Source organism: Diadema antillarum, unplaced genomic scaffold (genome assembly GCF_040938485.1).
Source record: "Diadema antillarum isolate AM-2024a unplaced genomic scaffold, OU_Dant_1.0 scf00000127, whole genome shotgun sequence".
Classification (NCBI taxonomy): domain Eukaryota; kingdom Metazoa; phylum Echinodermata; class Echinoidea; order Diadematoida; family Diadematidae; genus Diadema; species Diadema antillarum.
The window spans coordinates 891156-912756 of NW_027271016.1; the positions used below are offsets into that span (position 1 = coordinate 891156).

A 21601-nucleotide genomic window follows, 5' to 3' on the forward strand; every position below is an offset into this window, starting at 1 on the left:
ATACTCTCTCTAAAAAAAAAAAAAAATTGAGTGAAAATATTCAATCTTGAAGGATTGAGTACAAAAAAGAGTGAATTTTGAGTGAAAATTTTCATTTTCACTCATTTTGAGGTGACCTCAGGGATCACTAGAAGATTTGGGAGTGATCCCTTAGGTCACTCTAAAATGAATGAAAATAACCATTTGTACTCAAAATTCACTCCAATTTCACTCAAAATTCATTCTTTTTTTGTATTCACTCATTCAAGAGTGAATACTTTCACTCGATTTTTTTTTGAGAGTACATACTTTCTTAGTGGAAAAGTGAGCAAAGAAAATGGGATTCCATCGGGATTCGAACCCGAGACCTCCGGATTGCTAGACCGGTGCTCTACCGACTGAGCTATAGAAAGCCCTAGTGCAGTGTTCGTCCCAGAAACCCTTAATTCTCAATGCTCGGGTGGTCAGAAGCTATAGCAGTGTGTTTGTGTGTGACACACACGCACACACTTGAACCTGGCATAAACCCGAAGGATAATTCAACTTGGGGATAAATGCGAGGGATCACCGAAGTGATGCAGCTTTTTGAGTTTGTAACAAATAAAGACAGAATAAACTGACCAGAAAGAATATAAATTATTAGTGGAAAAGTGAGCAAAGAAAATGGGATTCCATCGGGATTCGAACCCGAGACCTCCGGATTGCTAGACCGGTGCTCTACCGACTGAGCTATAGAAAGCCCTAGTGCAGTGTTCGTCCCAGAAACCCTTAATTCTCAATGCTCGGGTGGTCAGAAGCTATAGCAGTGTGTTTGTGTGTGACACACACGCACACACTTGAACCTGGCATAAACCCGAACGATAATTCAACTTGGGGATAAATGCGAGGGATCACCGAAGTGATGCAGCTTTTTGAGTTTGTAACAAATAAAGACAGAATAAACTGACCAGAAAGAATATAAATTATTAGTGGAAAAGTGAGCAAAGAAAATGGGATTCCATCGGGATTCGAACCCGAGACCTCCGGATTGCTAGACCGGTGCTCTACCGACTGAGCTATAGAAAGCCCTAGTGCAGTGTTCGTCCCAGAAACCCTTAATTCTCAATGCTCGGGTGGTCAGAAGCTATAGCAGTGTACATACTTTCCTCAGGTACACAATTTTGTATCTTATGCTGTACACTACCTCCACTCCAGCCTCGATTGGGAACATACCAGGGAGTGCAAAGCATGTTCCATTTAATATCATTTGCTTTCTTCAACTGCACTGTGTCAAGTTTTAATATATCAGATTGTCAAGTATTAATATATCAGATCATAAAATATTGGATGACCTGGACTCAATTCATATGACCATGAATGATTCAGTCTAATGGATAACTCCTGCTTTAATCTACATTTTTTCCCACTGCAGCACTTGCCCGAAACTCTACCAGAGCATCTATAGCTGATGAATAATACAGAAACAGAGTGTTTTTAACAAATGGTTTTGTGCAGTATATGCATGCATGCATATAAAACTCAAGGTTTTTCAATCCTATGATAAAACTCTGCATACTGGGGGGGGGGGGAGGGGGGGGAGGGGGAGGGGGAGGGGGAGGGACGGGGGGAGGGGTGCGAGTGCCCAGGATCATGTTCTTGTGTGAACAGACCTAATATGTCCCTTCTATCCACATGGAGTATGAATTCATGTTAACTTGCCAACGCCCTCTGGGAAGGGAGTGCTTGAAATGATGACATACATGGTATCCCGAGGTACCAAATAAAAATCAGCCATTTTGTTGAATTATTATTATTATTTTTTTAAAGGTTGTACTCTGGGTGCCAAAAAGTGGGCAATCATTTTGGTGCTGGAGCTAGCATGCGCTAGCCACTGCACTGCACTGCACTGAAGCACACGCTATATTGCTTTCACAGTACTTAGTATACCATGCATGCATAGTATCGCATTCAGTGGCATGGGAATGATTGTACACGCACACAGAGTGCATGCATTTCTCTGCGGGTGTCCTCGAGTGGACGTGAGATGGCGCTACACAACGTGGTACCCCGGGGTACTACGGTAACACGGGGTAACGCATGATGCATCAAATGCTGAGACTACACTGTGTAGAGTGAATGAAAGTACTAGGAGTTTCAAAAAACATTTCCCACTTTTGATTCTTAATAATTCATAAACTATATATCAGATAACACTGTCATTGATATGAGTAATAGCTGAATAGTGTACAATTTGGATGAAGGTGGTTTGAATGTGAAAACATAAATCAGTTTCATGAAATCCATGATTAATTTCACAGTTAGGTTCCAGATTTTGCTCTATTTTCAACCCTCTGTACAAAATTTCACTTTGCACAGGGGTCAATGGGTGTGTATGGGAGTGTGTGGTTAACACCCTGACAATGGTCCTAAACAATGGTTAGGGTTTGAATGCTTCATTATTTATTCATTAGAAATTCCACAATCACAACTAGTCTTTATTCAGCCTGTGGCAGTATCTGTGTAAAGTCAAACGCCTGCTGATACTGTCGTTGGGTCTCGACAGTGCTCTCCCAACTTCTGAAAAACGAAAGTACAATGAATACCTTCTGTTCTATCGTAAACATGGTGACAGGAAGCAAAGAAAATCAATTAGAGTATACACTTGAGTAAATGGAGCCTTAAATAAATCTACTGTGAAACATATCGCCCCAATGATAAATGCTGCTGAACTCTTAACCACAAATGATTTCTTTTTATCAAAAAGTGAAAAATTTGTCAGACTATTTAATTAGTAGACAGTTGTATCAAAATGAGGAACTTTAGATCACTTTTGCTTATTTATATCCCAAATTTAGTGATATGTGAAGCAAAAATTGAAAATGGTTGCCAGCTGGAATGGAATGTGGTGTTTGCAAGCACATGGAAACGTGTGCTTCCTTTTTCCATTTGCATGCAGTTTACTCTTTACCGTGCATGAATCCAGACTAGCAGTGCCCAGGGCAATCCACATGAATTATTGATTAAGCATTCATGTGCCTGGGAGCACCAGACTGACGCCTAGTCAACAGGTGGTTCAGGCATGTCCATTGTTAAGGGCCATTGTCAGCACACACTCACATACACATCACTGGTTTCTGTGCAAGGTTCAATTTTTGTACAGAGGGTTAAAAATTGACCAAAATCTGAAACCTTACTTCAAAATCAATCTTAGATTTAATGAAACTGATTTACGTTTTCACATTCAAATTACCTCCAACCAAATTGTACACTATTCAGCTATTATTTATATCAATGACAGTTTTATCGAATGAATAGTTTTTTAGCTATTAATGATCAAAAGTGGGAAATGTTTTTTGAAACACCTAGTATGATGGATTTCACACTTTCAAACTTCATTTGTAACCATGTTTCTGATACTGATGTGTTTGCACAGGTTCAATGACACTTGCTCGTGTGACAATTGCTACCATAAAATATCTGCAGGCTAAGCCAAACATACTTGGAGATGTCCGAATAATAAAGAAGTCCGGATATAAGAGAGGGCTGGATAATAGAGGTCAGACTGTATCAAGATTCAAGCAGAAGTTGATTGGAAAATGCTTTGGGAACGTGAGTGGCCAAATTAGATGAGAGGAAAATGTTTGAACAAACAATGATAAAAGTTTACTTTTATTTCCCCCCCCCCCCAAAAAAAAGTACTTGATAAGTCAAATAAGAAAAAAATGTCTCTAAACACATTTAAAAACAAGTTCTGTGCCAATCTGAAAGGGGTTCTTCTTTATCATTACATTGTCCTGTATCCTAGATCAAATATATGTAGACTATTAAATAAATCTCTCATCCCCCAGGGTGCTGTTTAAACATCCCGGGTGTATAGGGTATATCATCATGCATAATGGCCGATTCTAAACTTGGCAATGAGCCAAATGTTCAATGGAGTAATGCGCGGATAAATAGACTTTGAAGAACTTGTTACCACAGGTTGCTCTTCTAGCAGCTGCAATGTTTGCTGTACCACAGATTTTTGAACAACCACCCGATACTCCGGAGGTCATCTCATGCAGCGCACTGTGCTGCCTCCTATATCTATTATCACATGCAGATCACTGACAGCAAACTACGCATCTTATCACCAATGATTAGGCTCTGTGTGAATGAACTCGTACTTTAATAAGAACAATTTTACCTATCACTGATAATAGCTATTACTGAAGATACACTGTAGCTAGGAGCCGGTTGTAGGGATATGGCTATGGCTACCATTTCCCTTGTAACAACGTCTTGATCAACAAATACTGTAAAACAAGGAACATCTGCAGCATGAAATTTTAGAATTGCCACTGGCATTCAATGCATTGTGTAGAAAAGAAACCATTGCTCCTCGCAAAATTCATGAAAGTCTCATGCATGCAATTTCCGGTTTTATGGTATCCAAGGTCTTCGGTAACTTGTAGAAAAGGCGCTTCATAAATGTAAAATATTTCTATCATTATCAGGGATGCAAGTCCGAGAGCAACAAGACATGTGATGTAACATGTCCCCCCCCCCCCCCCCCCCCATTTACGTTAAGAAGTTTTAGCATATAATTTAAGCAGCAAATTGTGAGATGCCATCTGGTGCATACTGAATATTTTGGCTTTTTAAATTCTGATTCTTTTTTTTTAAACTTTGGAATCCACTTTCTCTTGTTTTATGCGAGGCAAGAGAAAAAGCTTGTCAGGTGTAAATGTGTAAGAAGATCCATGAGATGTGAGTCTCATGCCTTCATAATGTACGAGACTTGATGGGTCTACATTATAAAATTGTATATTTAATGGTTAACAATTCATATTCAATTCAAGCTTAATTAATTTGCCAAGTTTTTTTTTATTTCATCATTCAGCATTGAAATTCATCCAAACTTGACCTGGTCGTAAATCTAGCCACCCCACTCAATCAGGTGTAGCTACAATGTACATACATATGCACCTCAGGCAAGTACATTTCGTCGCTGGGGCAACAAGACCTTGTATGATCTACAAAATGTCAAATGTTCAGGGGGTTGTTTCATCAACGTTTGTCAGCACTGACAATTTCAGCAAAATCCTTGGTTTTGATTGGCTGAGATGCTCTGGTCACTGACTGTTACTATGGTGATTCAAGTTGTCAGCGCTGCAAACGTTGATGAAACACCCCCCTGGAGAGCAAAAAAAAAAAAACATGGCAGCCAAAGCACTGCATCATATGGGATAGTCTTTCTTTTGACATGCCGGGATGGCTTCATTTTAGGGGTAAAAGACAGCTGGGATATGGAAAGGACATCACTTTAACAGATTATCTGACCATGAATCCAAAAATGTCATTTTCACCAAACTTTCAGACACGAGGTCTTGTCGCCCCAGCGACAATTTGTAGAATGGCCACGGTGACACAATAGGGATCAAGGGGATTAAGTAATCTCTATTCATTGACAATGTGTGTCCCTGAGACATCTGTGCCATTTGGAGAAGAAGCACAGTAAGGGTTAATAACACTATACTTGGAAAAACAAAAAAACAAATCTTGAAAAACACAGTTTTGCCATGTCATGTGGTCTGTCAATCAGATACCGTACTCTATCCTTGCACTAAACACTGTTGTGATCTTACCAGTCAATTTATCATCTGCATCATAAAATGACAAATTCAAATGGTTAAGTCATCTTTGCAGTTTATGACTTCTATGCTTTTTTTGTTGGATTCTAAAGTGTCAAGATCAATACTTTCAAGATTTTAGATGCCAAATTCAGAGAAAACCCTCGCCTATACCAGGGCTCGACACTAACGGTGGCCCGGTGGCACAGGGCCACCAAAGACGCACGTCGGGCCGCCAAAATTTCAGAAATGAAGATTTTGGTGGCCTGATCGGGCCACCAAAAAAAGTCGGATGTTTGCCTTTGCTTTTGGAAATGGACAGCAGTAACAATTGGCTCTGTAAGATGCAAAAATAAATGTCAGATGTTTGCTTTTAATTTCGGAAATGAATAACGGTAATATTCGACTCCATATGATACTAAAATAAATGTCGGATGTTTGCTTATACTTTTGGAAATAAATAACGGTAAGATTCAGCTCCGTACAGTGCTAAAATTAATGTCAGATATTTGATTTTGCGTTTGGAAATGAATAAGGATAACATTCGGCTCCGGAAGATGCTGAAATAAATGTCGAATGTTTGGTTTGACGTTCGGAAATGAATATTAATTATATTCAGCTCCGTAGGATGATAAAATAAATCCTGGATGTTTGCTTTTACGTTCGAAAGTAAATAGCAATAACATTCAGCTCTGGAAGATGCTATTTAAAGTAAATGTCGAACGATCCCTTTGACGTTCGGAAATCAAATGAATAACAATAATACATATAAACACTCGGCTCCGTGCGATAATAAAATAAATGTTGGATATTTGCTTTTAAATTTGGAAATGAATAACGGTAATATTCTGCTCCATACGATGCTAAAACAAATTGTTGCTTTTACATTTGGAAATGATTAACGGTATCAATTGGCACAGTTAGATGGCAAAATAAATAGCAGATGTTCGCTTTCACGTTCGGAAATGAATAAGGATAACATTCAGCTCCGTAAGATGCTAAAATGAATGTCAGTTGTTTGATTTTACATTTGAAAATGATTAACGGTAACATTCGGCTCCGTATGAGGTGTTAAAATACTAGTAAATGTTGGATGATTACTTTTACAATCAGAAATGAATAACGGCAACTTTCGGCTCTTTACAATGCCAAAACAACTGTCGGATGTTTACAATTGTCTGCAAATGTTCCCACTTTATCATTTCAAACGTAAGCTTTGACAACCTAAATAGGCATCAACTTTTATAATAATCTATAAGCCTATTTGCTAAATCTTAGAACTCAGAATAACGGTAAGATGATTGAATTTTCTATTCATTTATTTTAGACATTGGTACCTGTATCACTTCAGTAATACTTGATATTAATTTTTCTATGTTTAGTACGACCGATTTAGTTTTTCTTATGTTTTTCTTGATTTTTTTTTTCGGGCCACCACATTTTACTTTTGGGCCACCAAAAAATAAAAATCAATGATTTTGGTGGCCCGATCGGGCCACCAAAAATAAAAGTTAGTGTGGAGCCCTGCCTATACTCATTTCAGCTAATCCTATCAGTGCTTATATACTGTCACATTAACAATGACTGTGTTATTCCAGATGTAATGAACCATTTCCAATAAACTTTGACTGAAAATGAGGCAGCGTGGGGTAGGGTGGTGGAGGAAGACACAGTAACAATCTCTTGTTATCTCTCAAGATGCTTTGCGACCAGCATTGAACATGTGACATGGAGAAACATCAAGGAATATAGTAAAATGTTCAATACCACTGGAAAAGGTACTGTACAAACAATAATGTGAGATCTTCTACAGGTTCAACTTTCTTTCATGAGTGCAACCCTGCCCTGAAGAAAGCACCAACATCCATGCACATCCACGTACCAGACTTTCTACAATTGCCTCCAAATAATTGCGCAAAAAACAAATTTAAACAAACAACAAAAAATGAATAAACAAAGACAAGACAAATCTCCCACCTTCTTTCTACAACAGGAACGCGTAACACAAATCATGTCACTATAAATAGACATAAAACGTTTAATACCACTCTGACAGTAGCCAAGTACAGTACCCGTATCCACTCAACAAGCATTGCTGTCTACTATGCCAAGTGCAGGTTTTAATGCTGCAATAATTAGAATTTCAGTTTGCAATGCAAGGATATTGGTCCAACCAAGGCCAACAGGCCCAATTATGAAATCAATATTAAAATGCCATTTGACCCTTTCTATGGACTGATCAGATACAATTTCATCTGTCAAATTGGATAGATACATTATATAGCATATCAAACCAAAAACCCTTTTTTCCCCTTTCTTTTGAAGGGGAAGTCCATACTCAATAAAAGAAAAAGTAATAAGACCCGGGCTGGTCCCAATTGCAGTACTTGTGGGCACGCTTCAGTTTGTGTGTTTACACCAGTGATTTGGGGCTGGTCTACATGAAAATACTTCAATATTTCTTATTGTACTAGTTACCACTCTACATGAAAACAAAGATTTTGGTGAGTATGGTAGTGGTGTGTGGACTTTTGTTCACTTGTGTAATATTCCCTTCCTGCATCAGTCTATCATTGCTCTGCTTGCTGAGCATTTTAATTTTAACCTTTCATGCAATTTCTTCACTGCAGGTCATGGATGAAAAGCTACATGTTTTGCATCAGCGCCGTACAAAGATGAATCTAACTTTTAAGGCCAAAACATAAACCTAATTACAAAACATGTTGATTTTCCTAACAGCTTTATGTGTGTGGCAGTATAGGCCTAAATATCCACAAAAGAAAGCGGCTGTGAGGATTTTATTTCATTTCATGAAAAATATCTATGTACAAGTCGATCTTGCAAAATTTGTTAATTTGTTAATTTTGTGTTTAATACACTGTATGTGTTATGAAAACAAGCACAGGGGACAGCAATTTACTAATAGAATTTTCACAATGGTGTTGAGTCAGAAACATGCTTGCAAAAGCAACTTTATCCACAATTGATCAACAAAATTTCCCTCAAAGAGGAATTCCTAACACAGAACTAACGACCTCTTTGTGTGATATAATCATCTTAAATATGATATGTTCATATGTTTAAAAATGAGTTATAATGCCTTCAATGACGGAAGAGTGTCACGACAGTGAATTGTATGTGTATGGTTTACAGTTGGCATGCTGCGGAGGACATGCCTCATGTGTGTAAGAACATTGGACATGATCAGAATAATATGTCATATCACATGATGAATTGTACCGCAATTGGGCCTGCCAGTCAAAACTGGGCTAACCTGGGGCCGGCCAGATACTCTCTCGCAAGGTTGTGTGAGATGAGCTGACCAATTCTGTACCATAATGGGGCCCACAATTTTCTTTTCTTTTTTCTTTTTTGTCCGTCCGATGTAGGCTCTACAGAGTTTCAGATGGAAGCTCAATTGACTTTGAAAACAAAAGTAAACTGCAAATAATAAACGTTGGTCATCGTTCATAATGATCCTAGATTGGCAAAGATATCAAATGGCACTTAGCAAGATGAAATGAAAGGGCATCATTATCATGAACAGACATACCCCATAACAGTGTACGGGTAGTCTCTGTCAAAGACTCTCTCAGTATACCGGTAGTACAAGTTGTAATTCCAAGAGAAGCAAGCAGAGAATCATTATGGCAGTGAAAGGTCGTGGGCCATGAACAGGAGCCAAGAGGGCTTTCAGGGACCCATCTGAATTTCTTAAATTCAACCTTTGAAAACTTACAAAATTTGCTACATGTACCATCATTTGGTAATAGAAGAATTCAACCAAACGATAGAGCGTAGTGTTCCAAGAAGCCCTATTCCAAGAAGCTCAAATGCATTCATGTATCACACTGACTGCTGATGGGCAAATCACGCAATGTCACTGGCCATACTGACGATCAAAATCAGTTTAACAAATGACTGAATAATTCACAAATTTTCCACAAATCTCATCCATTCAGACACACCACAATATGTGGTGGCATACCTGTGTAAAATATACCTTTGTAAACTATAAAAAATGTGATGTACCAGGAGCCATAATGCCACTAAAACAATGTTTAATACTAAACAAGAATTGCACACTTACACATCTGTTGAAAATAGATACTGTATACCCGTACGTGTATACTACAACAGCAAACCCCTTGGTAGCAGCCAGCACATAGTGGGTTGCTTACAATCCAATCTATCCATACATGCTGGTGGTTTATTTGCCTTGGGTTGTTACATGGTACCATTAGTAGAGTCCCTTTGTTATGGTCCTACTGTGTTGTGTTCCATCTCCACTTCTTGAAACAATGCCTTCCAACATTGCTTTTTCAACTCAAGTGGCACTAAACACGTCTACTTGTTTGTGATATACTCAGAGACTCCAACCCTCCCGTTTTCGACGGGAGATCTCCCGCCGAAAGCCCATTTTCGCAAAATCTCCCGTTCTCCCGTTTGAGATTTGATTTCTCCCGCCCTGGCTCTGTGTCTCCCGGTGGAAAGGATTTCTTACTTATTGCTATTGTATGTTGAAAAACTAAGCCTTAGATAGCACCAGAGAACATCTAAAACCCTAGGAACTGCGCTTCGCACACATCAACTTGGAGTCTCCCGTTTGTTAGGGGTTTCGGGCGGGAGAATCTCCAGATCAGAAGGTGCTTGGGGTTGGAGTCTCTGTATACTGTAAAAGTGATTTTTTTATTTATTGATTTTTTAAATTTTTTTTTTTACGCGAGCAATTTTCGCACTCGGCCAGATTAGATGAATTTCGAGTGATTTCAATTCCGCGGAATCAGGACATTAACTACTGGAACATTGAAGGCATGCAAAAATATTTGCGTGCTTTCATTTTCGCATTAGCTTCTGGTTGCACAACAAGAGACCCGCGGGTCTAGCGCTCACCTGAGTATCGCAAGTTCACCTTTCACGCAGTCACTAATCTAAATTAAAATTTGACCAGGCATTCTCAGTAGAAGATGAAAATGTACAATAAGGGCCCAATTTTTTTAAGATTCCTTAATTTGGGGGGATTGGGGCCCCCTGGGGCCCTCTGGGTGGGGCATGGTGCCCATTTTGATAAATTGAGATCCTGACCCCCTAGGGATGCTACCTGCCAAGTTTGACAAAAATCCATCATGAGGTTTTCAGGAAGAAGATGAAAATGTACAATTCAGGCCCCCATTTGGACCCTTCCAACCACCCCCCCCCCCCCCCCACCCAAGAGGGGCACCCCTGGATCTCCTATGAACAAACTTGAAACTACAGTCATCAATGTACTAACTCATAGTATTAACTTAGCTCTATCACTTCTGGTTCTAGAGAAGAAGATTTTTGCGGATTCCTTAATTTTGGGGGGTTTGGGCCCCCTGGGGGCCCCCTAGGTGGGGCATGGTGCCCATTTTAACAAATTGAGTTCCTAACCCCCTAGGGATGCTACCTGCCAAGTTTGGTGAAAATGGGTCATGGGGTTCTCAAGAAGAAGATGAAAATGTACAATTTAGGCCCCATTAGAACCCTTCCCCACCCCCCTCCCCTGGGTCCCAAGGGGGGCACCCCTGATTCTGCCATGAACAAACTTGAAACTACAGTCATCAATGTACTAACTCATAGTATTAACTTAGCTCTATCACTTCTGGTTCTAGAGAAGAAGATTTTTACAGATTCCTTAATTTTGGGGGGTTTGGGCCCCCCTGGGGGCCCCCTGGGTGGGGCATGGTGCCCATTTTAACAAATTGAGTTCCTAACCCCCTAGGGATGCTACCTGCCAAGTTTGATGAAAATCGGTCTTGGGGTTTTCAAGAAGAAGATGAAAATGTAAAAAGTTTACGCACGACGCACGACGGACGACGGACGACGGACGACGGACGACGGACGACGGACGACGGACGACGGACGACGCACGACGCACGACGGACGCCGGACGAAGGGCGATCGCAATAGCTCACTTGAGCCTTTGGCTCAGGTGAGCTAAAAATGCGCAAAAATTTCCACGTTTGCAGTACAGTAGAAATAATCAAAGTAAATCAACATAAACACCTACAACAGCACTAGGATGGCATTTACAGAGTGACACCACAATTACTCGAAAAGTGAAGTTTGTTCTGAGAACCTCAGTACAAACTTTCTACACAGGCAATAAATTCCTTACAAAGTGAAACACTTTCCTGCCAATCGTATTCAAAACCTGCATCTTGGAATAAGCCACTTCTGCTTTCACAATGCATGTAACCAGTAATTGAACACATACATTGTAGGCTTATATTATTTCCAAAACTAGGCAAATCTTGTGATCCATCTTTATACATGTAGATCCCTTTCCCTGAAAAGTTGGATAACATCTAAAATTTCTCTAAGTGATTACCTCAGAGGCTGTCGAAGACGAGCGTTTATTGCAAGATTCAGAGTGCTGCTTCGCCTGCTTACTGCAGCATCTGCAGCGTACAACTATTTTTTCTATTGGTTTATTTCATCTCCAAGGATATGAAGGGTAGAAGATTATAATTAAGAGGAAGAAAAAAAACCATAAGATGCTGGAATACACAGATAAACATCACAGCCACAAATACAATGTATGGGGGAAAATACAGCAAATACTGAGAAAGCTGGAGAGCAGAATCAATGAAAAAGAACTTAAAAGCATTTCAGGCCAATTACAATGTAATTCTGACTTCATTTGAGTATGATAAGCATCTTGTAAATTGCTTCTATTCTTAGATACATTGTACCTTTGTAACAGAAACACTTTCCTCCACTAAACAATGTATTGCATTTGTATGTGTCCACACCATGAACACACATCCTTATGAAACTGGAAACTACCACTGGCACTTCATGCAAGGTACAGTAAAACGAGGAATGTTCGCGTGCATTTTAATTTCGCAAATTTCGCGAGAGCCAAGCTTCGTGAAATTAAAATGCACACGAAGGCTCTTGTCTGCACTATGCATTAAATGCCAGGAGCACTTCATGAAAATTTCATGCCGTGAAAAAGGCCGTAGGCTCCAATTCGCGAAAATTTCATGCCGCTAAAATATCATGTTTTAGAGTACCCAATACCCACAAGTATCAGAATTCCCCAGTACACACAAGTTTCAGGGACTTACCATTTAGGCCTACAAATGTACATGGTAGCCCAGATACAATGTACACTGTAGATGGCTTTTAGAAGACCTTGTCTCCAGATGATTGTTAAACTTAAAATTAATTTGGTAAAATTTGTTGTTATAGGTAAGGAGTTTCAGATTTTATAGTGATTGGGATGAAGAATAAGAATGTTTCCAAAATTCATAACACATCACAATGAACAAGGATGATGAGAAAGAAGTACAATGTACTGTACATGTAGCTTCACAACAGTACAAGAATGCATGATTGGGTGCTCTAGGAAGCACAACAAAAGAAGACAGCATGCATAAATTCTACACAAGTGAACTTGTTAATAAGCAAGTGGTACTGTAATGGAATTACCTTCATTGCTGCAATTACTGGAATGTGTGAGCCTCCTACATGTATGTTGACATGTCTTCATCCTTGTTCAGTCTATGTTGTTATTATTATTTGTTTTTTTTTTTTGTTTTTGTTTAGTTTTTCAGAGTACTGGTTTATCTGCTGAAGGACGACAATAAATTCCACAGACCTATACATGACACTATCATTGATTCACTGCATGTCGTGAAATTACCAGTTACAAATTGTAAGGAATGCCCCTTTAACACCACTGGCTCTGTAGTAATCATCTGTTAGTCCTGTGACATCACTTCGCTCAGCCCTTTCCCCTCCTTTAAGTTTATGCCTCCTATCAGACTTTTTTTTTTTTTAAATACCTCTGCCAAGGAAGGAGGAGGTTAAGACGTGATCATCGGCACTGGTTTGTCTGTTTGCAAAATAACTCAAAAAGTTGTGTATAGATTATAATGAAACTGCATAAAAAGTCCATATTGACTGAAGGGACAGCTCATTCAATTTTGGTAGTGATCCAGGAATTTTTATGGATTTTTGAAGGATTTTTCATCTTTTGGCATAAGGTCAACAAACTTGGGGTTCAAGCTGTGCGTAACTCGCCTGGAGGTGTATACGCGTACTAAAGCGCATGCTCTGCTTGGGCAAGGCACCATGCAATGATGTAAACACAGCCCCGGCGATACCGTGTAATTAACTCACTGATAAGAGGCCAAAGCTTTTGAATTCGTAACGGTCATCGACAGACTGTGCGGAGGGAAGGACAAAAAAATCTAGAAAGTTCACCTCTTCGTATCTCCCTTATTTTTGCACCAAATCCCTTGAAACTTCAAACTTATATCTAATACGGATATATCATCCTTCATATGATTTATGGGCGAAAATGCGGATTTATCTTTCAAGATATGTGTGTTTTTCTGTTTGAATCGACCGTGGGAAAGGGTTATGATTTTTTTTCTGGACATAAGTCTGCGCCTGCATGACACTATGCATTTGATTTACATATTGCTAGTCTGTATACACCAGACTCACTACCTGCGAAGTTTCGTGTTGGAGCAATTAGTAGTTAGCTGAAAATAAGAGCAAAGAGACAACCCAATTTAAGAGAAAATACTGGACAAGCACAACTAGATCATCCTCCTGCGCATGCGTTCTCTACTGGTCAGTGCATGCTTAGCCAATCAGCGGTGTCAGGTTCGGCGCAATGCGACAGGGTTCGGTTTTCGGTCCACAGGGTGGTGAGTGGGCAAGAGAGGAATCCTGCAATGTGCTTCAACTGTTTCATGCAGCACAAAAACCGATACACCGGACTGCGTACTGCTTACGCTATGGACTTTACGAGGGTCACAAGTGACAGTGATCTCAATTTCTTCTGGACATATCTGTGCGCCAAATGATACAGAAAAGATATTTGGAACACAGTATGGATATACTACCATAAGTCATTTATATACAGAAGTTTCATTTTGGAGCAATGAAGGAAAATATAAAAAAATAACACTTGTCTTGAGACCAAATTTTCTGTTTTGGAAGCTAAGTTTCGACGTTATTTTCACAGGTTTATCCTCAATAAAATCCAAAATAACTAACATTGCGAGTTAGAGAATAGCTTCTTCTTCAATTTACTGTATAGGCCTAGATTTAATCATTTGATGGCTTCTGAGGTGAGATACAGTATTGCGACTGTTCTGCAACACTTCCCCAGCAGTTTTGCGTACACAAGCTGTCTACTTTATGCAAATGAGGCCTCGAGGTGATATGCTTTTGGCGAGTTAATTGCACTGTATCGCCGCGCCTGAACAAAAGGCTTCTATTTTGGGAAAATGCATGCGTGTAAGGGTGGTAATGAGTTGCTGGCTTGGCAGAGGTCTGTGTTCTCAGAGTGCTTTTCTAGTTTGTCAAGTTTTGTTCCTTCCCCATCTCCCCCCCCCCCCCTCCCCCCAAAGAAAAGCTTTCATTTTGGAATTTATTGATTTGGATTTGAAGTTTCTTCGATAGTTAAGCCTGGACACTATCAGTTCATTGTGTCCCTCGTTTCCAAGCCCTTTCCCTTGCCTCTGACCCAGAACCCATTTATTACACACCCACATGCTTCAGTGGTCATATCCCCCTCTGAGCTCGAAGATCTATCCCCTGTGTGAATGTCCCCTTTCACTTTACTGTGTGTTGATTCGGTCATACACCAGAGGGAAAAACAGAGATGGTGCAATAGTGTGAATTTACCCTTTAGAACAATGACCCAAACACTGATGATATCACAAAGGTCACTTCGAATAATTTTGGGAATTATTTGTTCCTTATCTGAGAAATGTTTGTTCGTAAAGTAGGAAGACCTGTCCGCTACAAAGAAATACGTAAAGAAAGTATAATGACAGCGGGTGGGCGAGTGCAGACAATTCAGCTTCCTCTCCTACCACAGGTTCAAGACATTAAAGGACAAGTTCACCTTCATAAACATAAGGATTGAGAGAATGCAACAATATTAGTAGAACACATCAGTGAAAGTTTGAGGAAAATTGGACAATCGATGCAAAAGTTATGAATTTTTAAAATTTTTGTGTTGGAACCGCTGGATGAGGAGACTACTACAGCTTGTGAGTCATATGCGTACAACAGTATAAAGAAAATGTAAAGAAAATTCAACATATTTTCACTTTTTTCGCATAATAAAAGAGCACTTGACTTGCCTCTTTCTAAAGGCAGGGGGAATAATATTACCCATAACATTTTGTCGGTAACGAGTCGGGGGAATGCGTTCTTTTTTTCAAAAAATGACATTTTGTGAAATTCTCTTTATATTTTCCTTATATTATTGTACGCATGTGACATCTAAGTTATTCACACACTGCAGTAGTCTTCTCATCCAGCGATTACTGCACAAAAACTTCAAAAATTCATAACTTTTGAACGGATTGTCTGATTTTCCTCAAACTTTCAATGATGTGTTCTACTAATATTGCTACATTCTCTCAATCCTTATGTTTATGAAGGTGAACTTGTCCTTTAAAAGTGCAAATAGACTACATGCATAAATGATAATAATGGGAGACTTTTAGAGAAAATAAAATGTAGGAGGAAATGAAATATCTAACCAGTAAGGCTTTACAAATTAACTTGAACTAATCCTACACAGAAAAACGACCTAAGGATTTTCATGCTAGCAGTCACCTAAGTGTCATTGACCAATCGAATATATTCAAGGAAAGGAAATCTGAATATTTTAGTGATCATTTTTTTAACCCAAAAGGAAAGAGTTGTTGGAAGAAGCAGTTTGAAAGAGTAATAGAAAAACAAAGCCAAAATATGTAACTGTGTATTGAGTGAAAGCAGCAATGTTCTTTTAGAAAACATCAATGACAGTTTTAGGAAAATTGGACAATTGATTCAAAAGGTATGAATATTTAAAGTTTCAGTACCATCATTGTTGGATAAGAAAACTACACGTACTACACTTCATGACATCATTATGAAAAACATTTATACACTGTATAAAGAAAATATAAAGAAAACTCAACATAATTTCACTTTTCTAGAATATTTGAAAGAGCACTTGACTATAAGTGCCACTGTCAGAGAGCAGCAACAGGGAATGATATTATTTACATGCGTGTCCATAACAAGTCGATGGAATGTGTAGTTTTTATGAAAAATTACATTTTGTGGAATTCTCCTGCCAACTGGCACTTTGTTAATACTTCATGGCAAGTAAGTTTAGGCCTGTGTGTGTGTGCGTGTGTGTGTGTGTGTGTGTGTGTGCTCTACTCCAGGACCTGCATTTCTCAACCGATTTCTTCAACTTGCCATAGTCATTCGTAGAAGTCATACATGTAGCTTATAATGTACATTGATTTTTAGCTCCCAGTATACTTGAAAGACACCATACCCTCATAGTCACATGGAATTAGATGACTAACTGCAGTTTCAGATTGTGTATGATGTCTGCAAAGCTAGCAAAGAGTCAATTGTTTTGAGCAACAATGGTATGCAAGTCAAGATTAATACCAACACTTCCCGAAGACCTTTACAAGCTTGACTGGAAATGAGCTTTTAAAAATTTCCAGCGATTATGGTGCAAACTGGTGTTGTGGGATTTCTGTTAATAGACAAGTTAGCACAAGAAGACCATAGCTCTGGGTGGTGCAAATTGGTTTTGTGGGATTTCTGAGCTACATGTCTTTTTACATGGATATAAAATAGGCTGCCTAATACATATATTCAGTCTACTTCTAACCAGAGTTAACCCTAGTGCAATATTATAGATAAGCACCAAGTTTTGACCTCTTGTGCTAAAATTATACCACGTGCAAAGGCAAAGGCAAGGGTTTTACGTATCTAGCCAGCTGTCGAATTTTGGATGGCGTTATGTAGGATCGGATTATCATTATGGGCGGCTTGCTGTAGTGCCAGTGGTATGTAATGTACGTACATTGTACCCTTGGTATGAAAAATCTTCAGATGTACATGTCACGTACGGTATACTCCAGAATACCGCTATGGGCTCTACAGTGACTGAAAAATCAGTCCATATCTTGTCATGGGGGATATATTCAAGAGGAGGAACATTAGTTTAAAAATGTCATATGATAAGTCAAAACTCCTCCGTACAGACGGATTTTTCTATCTAGGCTCTGCAGTAGTTCACTTCCTGAAATAGACACAACTTGTGTGCTTGTGTTGTAATCTACCGACTTTTCATTCTAAGTTCTAACGTCAATTACCGTATAGTCACCACTTGCGTGTATTTCCTATACACTCCCGGGTTGGTGAACTAACGATAGGCACTGAATTAGTTCGCCGCCCATAGCGCGCCATGTATTATGAGCGTGTGTTATACACACACTTCAATGTAGGATGCATTGTGCATCATCGTGTTTGAAAAACTGTTAATCTGCCACCTGAAATCCATTTGAAATCGAAAACATTTTCGCTTTAAAAATGGTTTTGTGACCTGTTACAGATGGTAAAATACATTTGGATTACAATTATTTGTGTTTTTATGGAGGAAAAAGGTGAATTAGGAATGTCTCTTGAGAGTGATGAAATTCTGTAGCCCCAGCTGATCTCCGAATGCGGCGCGCGATACATGAGATGAGAATGTCTGGCGACTTTAGATAGTGGTGACTTAATGGTAATGGATGTTAGATCTATTCAGTCTCAGATTCAAGAAGTTAAATTTCATTTTGCCTCATTCATGTCTTTGTTCTCTCCATTTACATTGCTTTTAATGCGTAGCGATAAGGCACAAAAACGATGACCATGATGACTTAGAAGTATCGCCCATTTTTATCTGTTTACAAACTAGACCTAGACCATCTAGAGTAAAATACCCTGTTTGCTGCAGGCTTTGTAGAGGATGCCTATTTGCATCAAGGGCCATTTAACCCTATTCATTCACTGATGAAAAGGCCTATCAGGCATCACTTCCCATAGCACTTGCGAGTAACTCCTGCTTGTGTTCTACAGTGGGACTAAGCACACATGTTCATTAGAGTATCCCTAACTATTTTATTGATGAATGAAAGAGTCCCTGCCAGAAATAGGCACCCTGCCGCATATTAGGTATTTTAGTACTTTACTCTAGCTATAGGGCTTAGGCCCTAGGCCTACCTACATGTAGGGTTTTTATTATCCAGGGGGGTGTGTTTCACGAAGACTCACTTAATGTACCTGGTAATAAAGTTGAGATCGACTTAAGATAGGTCTAATGATAATTCAAAAATTGGTTTCCCTGTAACGATTAGGGGTCTAACCACATGCCCGAATGTTTTCAGAATCCACTTCAAATTTTTATCCAAAATTTACGGTAAAAAGTCCTTTGACCTTTGTCACTTATTTACTTTATTTTGTTCATTAATGCCTGTAGAAAATATGGTAATCATGTAGAAATGCACACCTACCGTTCGCTTCGCCGTTTGTCAATCAAATTTTGTGCAGTTATTGGAGATGCTAAATTGAATCATATCCGAGATTTTCATGGAATTAGAAAGCCAAAAGGGAAGAAAAATGAGAAATCGGAGCTGAAAAGTACGGTTGTCGCAAACATAATCTCCGACCTAGTAAGTACGAGTGTAGTGCATCGATTTCACAGAGAACGATGTCAACGATAATAATCGATTCTGGTAGTCTCCAATTAGCAGTTTACTAGATTCTATTCACAATATCGAACACGATTCATGCAATGTGTAGGGCCTACTTTCCTTTTCGTATTTTTTTTCTCATTGTTTCCATTGCCACAATCTTCACGATCTTATCACTATTACTAATACTATTCAAATTATTGATACAGATTATTCATATCAGGATTTGGATGTCCTTTCTTTAAAGATTGTGGCAAGTATTGATTTCATCTTGGCAAAAGTTGATAATTTTATAATTTGAATAGTGTTGAAGGGAAGAGAATGAAGTTGAAGGAAAAGTGGAAGAAAAAGGTAAGGCTATTAGAAGGAGGGAGAGAGAGAGAGAAAGAGAGAGAAAAGAAGATGAGAAGGAAGTTGAATTCAAAGGGGATTTGTTCCTAGTAGTCTACATATAATAGGCCTAATAATAATAAATTAATGAGAATAGTGTTAGAAAAAGTATACAATCATGTAGTAATATAGAGGACTTCTTAGTTATAAAGTCCTCATTTCACCTAAAAAGATACTCATGGCGCTGTGGAAACAGAATATTGAAATTGACATGGCAATATAATTTTCGAATTATAGTACATTGTATAAATAATTGTTATTATAATAGTATTCATTTTTCCATTTCATTTTTTAAATTATGTATACAAGAACTGCAACCCCAATATTTGCTTTTGTTTTGGAGTAAAGGTCCATTTTATTGTGCAATATTAATGATGGATATCATTTTCTCTTTTTTTTTCATATATCTTTTACTGTTTTGTACACATATTATCCTTCCATCATTCAGTCAGCAAAAAAATGGTGATAGATCTACGGACAGTCATAAGCACACACAGGAGAAAATTAACTAAAACTGATAAAAAAACAGACGCATCAAGATCACTTTCTTTCTCCCACTTTTTACTGTCAAGCCGACGTAATTTTTGTGGTTAAACACCAAATAAGCGGCAGTATCGCAGACTACAACAATCGATTATCATCGTTTTATCGCTCTTCCACATAATCGATCATCCATCATGCTACGCTGACACAGCCATCGATCGGCGTACTTTTGAGTCAAAATTAGCTACTTTTCTTCTGTAATTGGCTATGAAATTTCATGAAACCGTCAGATATGGTCCATCTTGACATTTCTGATAGCCACAAGAAGTTTTCATTGACAAATTAAGGAAGGAAATGGTAGGTGTGCATGGTGACAATGGTGTGCATTTCTACATGATTACCGAAAATATGTATAAAAAAGTCTCCAAAAATTGTATTATTAGGCCTTTGTAGTCCCCTATTCTAAAAGTTATAACATTACTGAAATCACATAAATTACAGCTTCCCATAATTTTAAGTTGATCTCAAAATTAATTCAAATCTAATAATAGAGACTCTAACAACAGTCAAGTGAAATGAAACAGCCCCATGCGGCCATGCAGTGACCTGTCGCTGTACGTTACACAACAAGTGTCGCACGGTGTCTGGTCGAGATGCGTATGCCCCAGTTAGATACCGACTAGAAATATTAAGTTTAGATCAATATCACTTCATCGCATTTGAGCATTCGACCGCCAATCATAGATCAAGCAATTTACAAACTCTGTATACCAAATACCGGTATACCATCGTCTCGCCCTCTTTCCGCTAATTACGTTGGTTGTCTTCAAAATCATCTGAAAATAGACGGTACCACGACACGGCGCACCATGAGCGAGAGTACCATACACAACTGTAGGAACCTCTACTCTCTCACTTGTGTGCACCAAGGAGTTACTTGGCTTGGTGCACCGAAATGGAATTCTGAATCACAAGTGAAATAAAAATGTATCTTACCGTCAAATACTGCCTGCTTCTGTAACTGCGATATAATCTCGAGTTAAGTTGTGCATCACACAGAAAGACACACGTTTACAAATCTCGCTGTCGTAGCTGTTCACAAAATTCTGTATACGTTGCACGTGATCCGTCGAAATGGTTGTTGTCGAATGTCCACCAAAAAGTACAAGACTACTAACGTTAGACTACGTGGACGACCAAACGACTGTCTGGCTGGGCTACTAGTATTTGACACGTGCGCAATGTTTACAACCAGCGGCGGCAAGAAGAGCTGCAGGGCTTAGAGGCGTGGCATGGTGTTATGGCGGCTTCTGTGAGAGCGCGCAGGGAGCCTGAATGGGCGTATTTCCTAGGCTAAGATACCAGGGAAAAACAAAGCTTGGAGGGGTGCGTCGGAAGCTTTTACTCCGCGTGCTCTTCGTCCGGCGTCCGTCGTGCGTCGTCCGTCGTGCGTCGTCCGTCGTCCGTCGAGCGTAAACTTTTTACATTTTCATCTTCTTCTTGAGAACCCCACGACCGATTTTCACCAAACTTGGCAGGTAGCATCCCTAGGGGGATAGGATCTCAATTTGTTCAAATGGGCACCATGACCCACCTGGGGGGCCCCAGGGGGCCCAAACACCCTAAAATTAA

The 21601-nt window shown here is 39.2% G+C and overlaps 1 protein-coding gene across 2 annotated transcripts in view; it reads right to left on the bottom strand.

Moving 5' to 3' along the window:
• The window catches only part of LOC139720347 (uncharacterized), a 71192-nt gene extending 50085 nt beyond the window's left edge, over positions 1 to 21107 (bottom strand). For both annotated transcript variants that reach the window (XM_071631710.1, XM_071631713.1), the window contains exon 1: positions 20966 to 21107. The gene's annotated coding sequence lies outside the window, so the exon portion shown is untranslated. The remainder of the gene's footprint in view (positions 1 to 20965) is intronic.
• Between the last annotated feature and the right edge of the window lie 494 nt (positions 21108 to 21601).